Source organism: Leucopleurus acutus (assembly GCF_964270905.1).
Source record: "Leucopleurus acutus genome assembly, chromosome: 3".
NCBI lineage: Eukaryota > Metazoa > Chordata > Mammalia > Artiodactyla > Delphinidae > Leucopleurus > Leucopleurus acutus.
In genome coordinates, this window is record NC_139145.1 from 76,787,548 (window position 1) to 76,800,423 (window position 12,876).

Genomic DNA, 12,876 nt, shown 5'->3' on the forward strand with positions numbered 1-12,876 from the left:
TAAGTACTGCAAAGTCAGACATACAATATTGGGTATGGTAATATACACTCAGCATGTTTCCTTCTTACATTTCACCCAAATACATATGAGGTAAATATTCGAAATCCTTTGCATCTCTTCAGTTGGCAGAGAGTGAGAACTGACATGTTAACATTTTAGAGGCTTACTTGAATTCTAGGCTCTGCTTTTAAGTATTTGTAAGTTAATGGAAACCTTGAGAAACCTTGAACTAAGCTAAAAACAAGTCAGCCATTGTATATGTACATATACATATTTGTAAGCTAAATGGAAATATTAGATTTGCATAGTTTTCTTGTAAATTAAAATCCATTACTTCGTCAATATAAATGAGGTACAGTAAGTCCTCTTTTTTTCAGAAGTTACATGATTTTTTAAAATTTACATTAAGAGTGTATTTGTAAAGGCTAACAAATATATGTAAAACATTTACTCCTATAGTGCGCAAGTATTTTTAAAACTGTCTCACCCAACCTCATCTTATTTGGGTAAATGTGTCAGCGTTATTATTTATACATTCAGCAGATGTTTATTGACCATCTAACTTGTCTAATTAGAAGAGACTGGAAAACAAGATAGGCATGGGTCTTACCATGATCGAGTCTTTTTTTTTGTAAGACTGAGGTGATTAAAAAGATATAAATAACCAAAATAATTACAGACTATGAAAAGTGAAGGAAATAAACACGACAACCTTGCATAGATAGAGTAACCTCCAATATGAAAACAGGGAGGTAAAGTTGGAAGAAAAGGCAAACTTTGAAGACATAACCCTAACCCCAAGACTGAGGAGAGCCAGTAAAACAACATCAAATGGAAATATTTTAGTGTGTTTAAGGAATCATTAAGAGGGCAATTATCTGACGTAGGTGACCAGGAACAAGGGCATGAAATAAGGCTGTGGTAATTGGGAATAAGTCTCACATTGCTACTTGGAGACAAGACTGGAGGAGGAAATAGCGGAAGGACTAGTAAATTGGAAGAACTAGCGAAAGGACTAGTAAAGACTCAATATGCCCCCTTCCCCTTAGGGGAATTATTCCTCAGATGAGAGACAACAGTGGTTTAGAATATGTTAGTGGCAGAGGGATGAAAAGGAGTGAATGGACATATAGACATGGAGCAAAGGAAAGATTGATACTCTAGTCCATTTGCATATCTGTAGCAAAGATCCAACAGAGAGAGAAACTAATGAGGCAAAAAAAAGAAGAAATAAAGATTCAAAGTGCTTTAGAATTTAAATTACACTATCTTATTCAGCATATGATATTAGAATAATGAAAATGAGGGGGAAAGTTGCTAGTTGTTTAAACTCATGAAAAATTTAGAAGTGGTGTTTAAAACTTAAACCATAAACTCATCCTATTCATCAGATATAAGTATTTGCCATGTGCCAGGCCATATGCCAGATACTGAGAATACAAATATAGAGATATATAATCTTGACATCTCTGAGCTTATATTTCTGACATTACTTAGTTATCTTCAGTGAAACTATTTAATATTTTTCCTGTATGTTTTCTACTGTATATTAACCAAGTAAAGAAATAAGATGCTTTAAAACCATGCAAAGACGCTTCCTCTTCTTCCTCTTCCTCTTTCTTTCCGTTCCTGAATTATTCACTTGTCCAACTGTTAAGTGAAGCAGGACAAGGCATATCTGTAGTTGCGGTGGGGTTGCTGTGTTGGTCCAGCACAAGATGTTGGAATTAGAGCAGGATGACAAAGACATCTACCTAAGATTGAGGGTGGAGCTGGGCAGCTTGACATGGGAAGTCAGAGCTGGAGGAGGCAGAGGAGGGTACCCATGCACTGGGGCAGTCCAGTGCAGAGAGTCAGATCTCAAGTAGGATGAAGACAGAGTCCACGCTTGAGAGTAGCCCCATACAGGGTTTTGAAGCCCAAGTGTAGAAGGTGAAGTGACAGAGGTATCCACACAGGGAATAGCCCTGTGTGTGGAATCAGAGCCCAAGCAGAATATGGATGGCATCCATTCCAGGGTCAGCCTAGTTGGGGGTGTCTAAAAAGGGTAAGGAAGGATTCCACGTTTGGGGGCAGCCAGATGTAGAGATTCAGAGCCCAAATGGGGCAAGGCAGTCTGGTATGAGGTTTCAGAGCCTGAGAGGAGTAGGGAAAGCATCTTCATAAGGCAATACAGCCTAATGCAGTGAGGGCCAAAGCCATAGGAAACTAGCCAAAGCCTAGTTCAAATAGGGTTCAGAGGGGATGAAATGACCATGGAGATGGGAGACTCATTATAGACATGGGAACTGACTGACTAAAGGGTAATGGGAGCCAAGATTCTCACTCTTAGAGAAGAAATGGAAAGAGAAAAAAACTAGAACGAACACTGAGGTGTTGAATTAGAAGTAGAAACACCACTGTGAACTCATGCCATACAATCTTTATAGATAGACATGGAATACATATAAAAGTACATATAATTTGCCCCAAGCAAACTGTAGCACAAGAAAAGGAGTGCTTACAAAGTGCATGCACCCATACCCACACATCCACACACCCACACATATACACACACTAGCTTTGTCTACTGAAAGAACCTGGAAGTAGGAACACCGTACACATCTAGCATACCAATTGTGGCTTTTGAATGTATTCTCCTCTAAAAGGAACTAGGGTTCCTTGGAGACATGGCTAATTCCACTGCTGGACCAGGGAAAGTATGAAATAAACTTGGAATCCACCGCTGTGCCAGAAAGCAAACAAGTGCTTCAAGAAAGACACAGTCATGCCAGAAGGACACAGAGCCAATTTCAAGGGGTTTCCATTGGCCAGTTCAACAACCACATGACTATCACTTAAAAAATTAAGCATGGGATTATAAACCACTTAAAATGTCATAAATCTATACAGATATAAACAAAAATGTATAAATTTAAAGTGTGAAAAGGAAAGAGATATTTACATAGTTTCAAAGTACCTCCCCACAAAACTCATACTGTTTTAAAAGGAGGAAAGAGACCCTTTATAATAGAGAAACCAGGCAAATATTCCCTTAATCGATAATCAAGTGTTATTATTTTAAGTAATAGGGCAAATCAAAATTATGCACCATCTGGTAGGTTGAAATAATAAGAGCAAAGCATCACCCCTTGTGATATTCCTCCCAGAAGTACATAATCTGAATCCAGTCATAAGGAAACATCACAGAAACAAAAATTGAAGGACATTCTAAAAAAGAACAAATAAACTGGCCTGTAATCTTCAAAAGGGTCGAAGTCACCAAAGCCAGAGAAATGGTAAGAAACTATTCCAGACTGAAGGAAACTAAAGAAACATTACAACTAAATGCACTACTTGATTCTAAACTGGATCTTTTTTTTTTTGCCATGTGTTTTTATTGAAATAACTGATGAAATTTGAATGGGATTTGTGGGTTGGGTGGAAGTAATGAATCAATGTAGATTTCCCCAATTTTGGTGGTAATGTGGTTTTATAGGAGTATGCTGGGATGGCAGAGCATCAGAACAGTAGTTACTTTCAAATGGTTCAGGAAGCAAATATCCTTGTACAATACTTACAACTTTTCTGTAAGTTTGAGCATATTTCAAAATTAAAAAAAAAAAATAGTACCAAACGCAGTGCTGGGGTTTTGATTTCAAATCATGATCCCAACACTGTACATATACTATTTAAATTTTTTTAATTAAAAACTGAAACAGCCTATTTTGATTAATTCATTTATTCATTTATCTTTATTTTACCTATTAATGCAGTAATTTAACACCTACTCTGTGTGGCACAGTGTGGGATGGACGTTCAGACATTTTATATACATTTTTCATTTAGTAATTATAATATCCCTGCAAGTTATGAACTATTATTATAATTTGTACATGGAAATAATACTCAGAGTTAATTTGACTAATGCCACATACAATATAGGACAGCCTGAGTTTAAGTCCAAGCCTTACATATGCCACTCAACAGTTAACACTTGACTCAGTTAAAGACATTTAAAGACAAATCATTTATCCTTTTGATTAAATAGCCAATTAACTAATAATTGTGGTGTTATATAAACAGACCTTAAAACCATAGAAACGTTAATCTTCTTTACTCAGTATTACTGCTTCACAGTAACTCCCAGCAAAGAAATGTGACCAGGAAAAAACATGGAAGAAGCTGAAATGCTTATTATTATGTGAAAGTATACAATCTGAAAAGTCTACATAGTTTATGATACCAAGTTGATGACACTGTGGAAAATGCAACAATATGGAGACAGTAAAAATGATCAGTTGTTGCCAAGCGTTAGTGGGGAGGGAAGAATGAATAGATGGGGCAAAGAGGATTTTTAGAGTGGTGAAACTACTCTGTATGATACTGTCATCAGAGATACATGTTATTATTCATTTGTCCAAACTCATAAGATGTACAACACCAAGAATGAACCATAATGTAAATGATGGCCTTTGGGTGATAACAATTTGTCAAATGTGGGTTCATCGATTATACTAAAATGTACCACTCTGGTGAGAGATGTTGATATTGGGGGAGGCTACACATGGGGGTGGGCAGAGGGTATATGAGAAATCTCTGTACCTTCCATTCACTTTTACTGTGATCCTAAAACTTCTCTAAAATTAAGTCTCTTAAAAAAACTGTGGGGCTTCCCTGGTGGCGCAGTGGTTGAGAGTCCGCCTGCCGATGCAGGGGACACGGGTTAGTGCCCCGGTCCGGGAAGATCCCACATGCCGCAGAGCTGCTGGGCCCGTGAGCCATGGCCGCTGAGCTTGCGCGTCCGGAGCCTGTGCTCCGCAATGGGAGAGGCCACAGCAGTGAGAGGCCCTCATACCGCAAAAAAAAAAAAAACAAAAAAAAAACAAAAAAAAACTGTGATCGGAAACTCAACACAGAACTTCTGTAAGGTCACCCAAACACTGTTAAATCCTGATACTTTGGCCTCATATCTGCTGCTAGCTGCTAAGTCCCCAAAATTCTGAAAACACTACCAATATGAACCAGGCAAAGACACCGACAGAGATAAAGAAAAGATTCCCAACCAACTTCCCAGGAAAATTAGGAAAGGATCAGGGTGATACTGTGAGCTGAAGGAGACTCAGCTACAACAAATAAATGTCCTTAACGACTTTTTGCCTCTCCTCTGAGAAAGAAGTCATTGTGATACCAACTTTTTTCAGGAGATAAAACGGATTGATTGCCACTGAAAACACCAAGAATATAAGAATGACTACAATTCCCAGGCAGTATATGCAGCAATATGACTGAACTAGGGCTCAGAGACAGAAGGAATAGATGGAGGGCCTGGGGATGAGGGTGAAGTGCTATGTGGGGCTGTGAACAGATCTCTCCCTTGTTACCCACTGACATTCAGTAAGCTGGCAAGAGCGTTCACGGTGCTATTGCTGTTTAAGTTCTTGGGGAAGCTGAAAAGAGACAAAGAATGGTACCAGAGACAAGGGCTATGGCCAGTGACTGTAAGTTTCTGGCTCCAGTTCAGTAATTCAACAAAAGGCAAATCCATCTTGTTTCTTGCAGACAATATCAGAGGGTAAGAGAAAACTCTGCCACTGCAGGTATGCCTACACACACATACAGCCTAAATGTTAGCTGGGGCATTTCAGGCCCTCAAAATCAAGGTAAGATTATTGTGAAACCCTGTGCAGAAAAATTTAAGCCTCATCAAATTTCTGCTAAGCTGTAAGAATAACCCCTATCCCCAATTCCTATGGTTATACATGTGCTTCTCTTTCACATTATGGTTTTTCATTCATCTTAAATATGAGTGTCCTCAAAAAGGATAAATTTTAGTAAACTTTACTAGCAAAGATAAAGCATGGAGAAAGTGGCCTTACAGCCACCTGCCCTCTAAACATATAGACCCCTGTCTCATCTCTCTCTTCCCTATACCCTTCTCCCACTCAGGATTCAAAACAAAAATTCTTATCACCTGGAGCATAGATTCATGCCCTTCCCCATAAATGCAGGTATTATCTGACACTCAGGCTCACAACGACTCAAATTCTATCTCAGTGAGCTTACCAAGAAATCACTCTCAAATAAGTAGTGTGCACCGTAGGGGGAATTATTGTGAGTAGAATGTTCTCCATCTTATTACCTGTAATACATATAGATGTAAAGTCACATGTACTTCGTGCAAGTCTGAAAATCTGTACATGTATGACAACTAACAGGAACATTTTTGGAAAACCAGTTGATCTCACAAAGGGCTGAGCAGAGTCAAGAAATAAGTTTAACTCATGATTTCTGTCTCCAGTGAGCTTACTGACATGTAAGAGTGACAAAAGTGGCCTCAAGTTTGGTGGGCTGCTCTTCACACTGTATCTGTTCATTTTGGAAGCTAAATTTACTCAGTCTTTTATTTCCAGAAATACTGTAGACTAAATAATCCAAGAACATTCTCTTTGGACAACACCAATCAATATTGGTGTTGACACCCAATATTGGTGTCACCAATATTGGTTGTCAACACCAATATTGACAACACATTATCAATATTGTTAATGCCTGGCTGAGTACATGGGATATGAAAGGAAAACCTATAATAGCTATGATGTTCAAACACTCTATTTGACATTCAAGTGTTTATAAAATATGGTTCCAATTTGTCTTAGTGATGACCACTAAATAGAATTAGTGTCATGTTAGAGGGTGATCACCATTACCTTGGAATCATGCTTTCATTAGATTTTTCTAGAATAACACTACTGGCCTCTCTCTGCCCTGTTTCTAGACTCTGCTCCTGATTGGTAAGTTTGGAGAAGGAACTGAGTAAACCCTGAATGCAACTAAGAGCCCCTCTGTTTCTCCACTCTCCTCTGTCTGCTTGGTGCAAATAGCCTGCCCCAGAAAAGACCTGAAATTATCCAGTCAGGCAATAGTTTGAACATGTTTATGAGAGAAGTAAAGCATTAGGTGCCCATCTAATGCTTTTAGTGCCCATCTAAAATTATATTCTCCAGTTGGCTTCATATGTATAAAGTGGATAATGTTACACCTCTCTCCGTCTTTTTTATTGATGTGTTCAAAACTCTGAGAATCAGAGTAGAATATGAAGACAAGCTTATTGCTCTCTCCCAAATACCAGCATGATATAATGTAGATTCACGAAAAAAAAAAAAACACAACAATTTACTGTGACTGTCATCACTGAGCTGATGTCTGGTTTTAAGTATCCCAGAATTTTCGAAGTCTACAGGCTCAGTAAAATATATTTTATTTAAAAGCCAGGCCTAGCTTCCTACGCTCTCTAATCACAAACTACTCCTCTAGTGGATATTTGCCATGTTTAGTCATCCAGGGTACTTAGAAGATCCATTTTGTGTTTAGAGAATTTCCTAAATTCTAAGTTTTCGGGTTAGTAGGCTCCTCTTTGGTGAACCAATACCGTCAGCCTCTAAGCCTGGTTCTTTAACTCTCCTGAAAGGCTGTAACCTTTGCACTATCCTTTAATTGAATCCTTTACTACTTGAACTACAGTAGATTCTGTTAAACACAGCAAGAACCAGAATAAATTCTAACTTTTTCTAGGTAGAGCTGGCCAGAACTACCCTATCCCTGCCAGCTACAGCAGTCTTCATTAACCTGTGGCTTTGCCCCTTATAATATCATTAAATTCAAGAGAGAAGCTTTTAACTAAAGTTCAATATATATTAGATGTTATTTTTACTTTTCAAGTCTTAGAAGAATTTCTCATCTTCAAAAAGTTCTGCTAAATACATTGAACTCTCAAGTTTGTTTCTTATTTGAACTCTGAAAACACAAACTGCCTATACGATGCAATTGCCCTCGCTGAATATAAATTGCTTTTCCAAGGGAACAGAGGGAGCTGATCTTTACTGGGTATGCACTATGGGTTATAAATTGAGATAAATGCTTTATATACATTATGCCATTTGATTTTCCCATTTTAACTCCAGAAATGAGTTTTCTATTTTTATTTTATAGATGAAGCAAGGCTCACAGAAATTATTTAATTTTTCACACAGCCAGGACTCACACACAAGTCTGTGGAATTTCAGCTATTTTCATTCTATACCGCACAATACAGATCTCATTTTTTAGATCCATCTTATAAAATATTGAGTACTATGTCAGATGTAATATGTTATATTTCAGGCAAAGCCTCAGGGCAAGATAGTTCCCATGGAAACATGGGACAGCAGAAAAAGAAAAACTCTGAAGCTTGAATGAGCTCACACATTGGAATAGGATGGGTCTGGTTGGTAGGTCCTTAGCACCTGGCTCCTAGGTGTACTGCCTGACACATAACAGCCTCATTCACAGAGCAGAAAATGGTTTGCATTATTCTAATGATGGCCACGAGAGCAATTTTTTCATTGGGTAGCAGCAAGAAACCAGAATTATAGCAAGCCATAAATAAGCCATAAATGGACCATGAGGTCACTTCTTATTCATTAAACTATTATTAGGTACTGAGGATAGAGAATAATTGATGTTTGGGATTCTGACATCAGTAGCAGAGATCAGCCAATGAGTCTTAAAATCACAGCAGAATAAAATTTCTAAAATAAGGGGAGATATGGAGAATCAGAGTGGAAAACGAGTTGTAACCTAGAGGTAGGAATTTAGGTACAATATAGGCAAGAATTGGGGATGATGGAACAAGTACTTGTAGCACAATGATAAGATTCAGTAGTCACCATCAACATCAGGCTCTACAGCTAGATATACACCTTATGGGAATTTCAGTAATGACCCCTTTACTTAGTTCCATGGTCTTAGATTTTAACAGAATTCCAGAGTCTCAGATTCAAGAAGAGGACATATGGTTCTCTGTAGTGTGTTTCATAACTTTCCACTAAACTCACTATAAAAACATAGTACTGAATAATTTACTGTTCAATTCTGCTTCCAACTCTTAATGTACCTCCTAAGGCCAAGATTGTTCTTAAACAATATATCATAATATTATCTTATCAAACTACTGAATTTGGTCTTTTTTCTTGGTTGGGGAGAGTGAATATTTTATTTTAAATCTTTTGAATATAGGTTTCATATTTGGAAGTGGTCAGTTATCAGCATAGTGATTGGTTATCATTGGATAGAAGAGTAATCTTTTTGAAGACAAACTTTGTGCTTTTTAAAATAAACTTGGACCTACTATATTGATGTTGTGTGTGAAATTTGAGAAGACTGTAGAGCTCCTTATGGGTAATATGTATGCTTCTAATGGATTTTCACATACTTTTAGATTTTCTAAGTAGCTATTAAATTTCCACACAGATAGAGGTGTCAAAAATCTAGGAATCAAATTGAATGTTCAATCATCATCACATCAAATGGTTAAGATTTCTCTTAATTTATTCTTATCATCCCACCCTCAATATGCAGACGCCCCTTATGTAGACAATGCCCAATCACTGATTTTATATTGGTCCCTTTTTTTTCTCTACTCCTTTCTGTAGTGTATAGTGATTTCTGCAAAAATTACCAACATAGATCCCACATCTAAGACACATGCACCTTTCCTCGGTACATACAATACTCTAATTTTATGTTGTACTGAATTATAAAAGTGATAATAATAGTGAGAAATTCAATAACATGCAAAGAGAAATTATTTAGACCAAGGATCAGCAAACTTTGTTTATAGAGGTTCAGAAAAATAAACATATTAGGCTTTGCAAGCCATACAGTCACTGTCACAACTACTCAACTTTGTTGTTGTAGCTCAAAAGCAGCCACATACAATAAACAAACAAGTGTGGCCATGTTCCAATAAAAAGTTGTCAAGCAGATTTAGTCTGTGGGCCACAGTTTGCTGATCTCTGATTTAGACACCATCTACAAGAACATTGCAGTTTATTTAACTGTAAAAACTAAAATTACAGGTTGTTTTGACTAGGGATGAAAGAATGAAATCAAAAGTGCCAATTATTCCACATTTAAAGACTACTAAACATAATCGAGCCAGACACAATCCCTGAGGGTCTAACAAGGGTCAATAAAATCTGCACTACTACAATTATCCACATCTTCCTCTCTCATGGCTCCCTGCCACCACTTTACACTCCACTCCCTGACAAACTTAAGAGGAGGGGAAATAAAAAGGAGAGATATAACATAAATGTAAAAGCTTTCTCCTTTATGGGATCTATGTCAGTGATGAGAAAATGTGTCTCCCTGGATAAAGTAAGGAAGCATTTCCCATCTCCTCAAGTCAAGTTTCATGGTAGGAAGGTCTAGCTTAACCCCTCACAAAGATTTGAGGTACTAAGAAGAAAGGAAAATGATCACTTTATCCCTGGCTGGGTAACTCATGTGCTATAGAATCCTGAGTTCTAACCTGTACCACAGTTAGAGGGAGGTTGATCGTAAGGAGGTAGTTCTTAAGAGCACTTGACATATAACCATTGCAATTTGAGGCAGGATATAAACATTGAGCTCAGTATCCATTTCTAGTCTATAAATTTCTAGCACTTGAAACTTCTTGGAAATGCCTGGGTTAAAAAAAATGAATAAAGGAACCGATTATAGTATTCTTGTGAAAAAGTACAATCTTCCTCCCCATCTCAATCTTAGTTATTGGAAGCCTTCCCTCAAAACCTGCAGAAAAGGAACTTGGAACTTTTGTAAAAAGATCACAAACATCAGAAGAGGTGGCAAGCACTAGAAAACACCCAGGGCCATCAAGTCTATTGAGTAGACAATTTACCCAAGAATAAGCTGGAGACATGTACCTCCAGTGAGACTGAAGGAGAATCAACCAATTCTCTCTGAAAAGTTCCTCAGTAATCAAAGGGAATTGGATGAAATGGAACTCTATTCCCAAAGAAACTTGCCAACTTCCCACACAAAAACAATCACAGGGGGGCTTCCCTGGTGGTCCAGTGGTTAAGAATCCACCTTCCAATGCAGCAGACAAGGGTTCAATCCCTGGTCAGGGAACTAAGATCTCACATGTCATGGGCAAACTAACCCCACGCACTGCAACTACTGGGTCCACACACCACAACTACTGAGCCCACGCGCCACAGCTACTTGAGCCCACGTGCTCTGGAGCCTACGTGCCACAACTAGCGGAGCCCGTATGCCACAATGAAGTGAAGCCCAGCACAGCCAAAATAAAAAACAAACAAAAAAACCAAACAATCACATTGGTGGAGGTAGAATCCACCACAGAAGACGAACTCTGACAAATTGACACCTCCCCATGATCAATACAAATTTTCTTATATTAAGAACAATATTCTCTCATGTCTGTGTGACTCCAAATCTGGTAATAGCTGAAAGATATGAGAGATGTGTTTATCATAGGTGTCCATGCTTTCCCCCTTTACTCCAAGCAGAGATACAACTCAAGCCTATGATCAGGAAGAAAAGGAAGATAAATTTAAATTCAGTTCAAGACTAAACTCTCATAATGACTTAGACTTTTATTACTTAAAGAAGAAATGAAAATTCTTCTGTTAAGGGATATGAAAGGACATACTTTTTATGTCATGCTTGGAAACAAAAAAATTAATATTTCATATTTATTCCTAATAGACCAACTCAGTATAAAACCCACAGAATCATGGTCAGTTCATTCAGAATATTCAAAACAATTATAAGATGATCTACAGAATACTTGTTTCATAACGAGAAAAATTTCAGCTATAGTTAAGCTTAATATATATAATAGACATATATATTTTACCTAGACCACCAACACATAACATGGATCCCAAATATGTACATTGCTTTAGTGTGTTCCTTCAAGAAAGTAAGAAAATTGGGAATGTATTTCTGTTCCACCCATTTATCATGATTTCTAGAATATCCAGGATAAATTCCCCTGAAAATATTTCATTTACATAAGTCACCTAAAACTCAAGTAAGAGTCAAGGAGCAGTCTTTGAGATCTGGACATGCTTGAAGTAGCATTGCATTCTCAAACTATAAAAGTAGCTTAGGGCTTCCCTGGTGGCGCAGTGGTTGAGAGTCCGCCTGCCGATGCAGGGGACACGGGTTCGTGCCCCAGTCTGGGAAGATCCCACATGCCATGGAGCGGCTGGGCCCGTGAGCTGTGGCCGCTGGGCCTGTGCGTCCGGAGCCTGTGCTCCGCAACGGGAGAAGCCGCAACAGTGAGAGGCCCGCGTACCGCAAAAAAAAAAAAAAAAAAAAAAAAAGTAGCTTATTCTGTGACTATATAACTAAGGCAATAATACCATCATCATGTACCAAGGTGATGAGTATACCATAGCCGTTGGTTATTCACTATTTGGTAGTTCACAATGAAGTTTCAATTACTATGGGATCAGTTACTCAATATGAGGGCAGTAAAGGAACCAGACCTTTTAAGTACCATGTGAGTTTTAAGTACCTTGTCTCATAAAATCCTTTAACCAAACAGTTCTGTTTTAAGAGCAATGTTAATTCCAAACACTGCAATTTATTGCCCTTAGAACATGACATAAAAGTTATATATGGTACCCAGCAAGGAAATGAAAGATTTTTATAACACAATTTAATTCTATCAGTCAAGGGAACCATTTTAACATAAAGTATTATCCCGAAGGCATCTAGGAAAAAACAATCCTATGTTAAAAACTGAGAGGTACATAAATGCAAAAATACAACCTTATTTTTCAACATACCTCAATATTGTATGACTGTATGACAAGTATGGGTATTCTAGAGATTTGAGCAAAGATATAAGACTGAGTTCTAAGGTAAGAGTAAAGGACAATAATATATTGAGTAATCTGATAGATGAATGTCTTCTGAATACTTAGCATAGATATACAGAACACAAAGCAAGAAACAAAAAAGCAAACAACTTTAGCTACAAATGTAGATGCCATGTGATACAAAAACATTGTGATGATAATATATGGCCATTAGCAT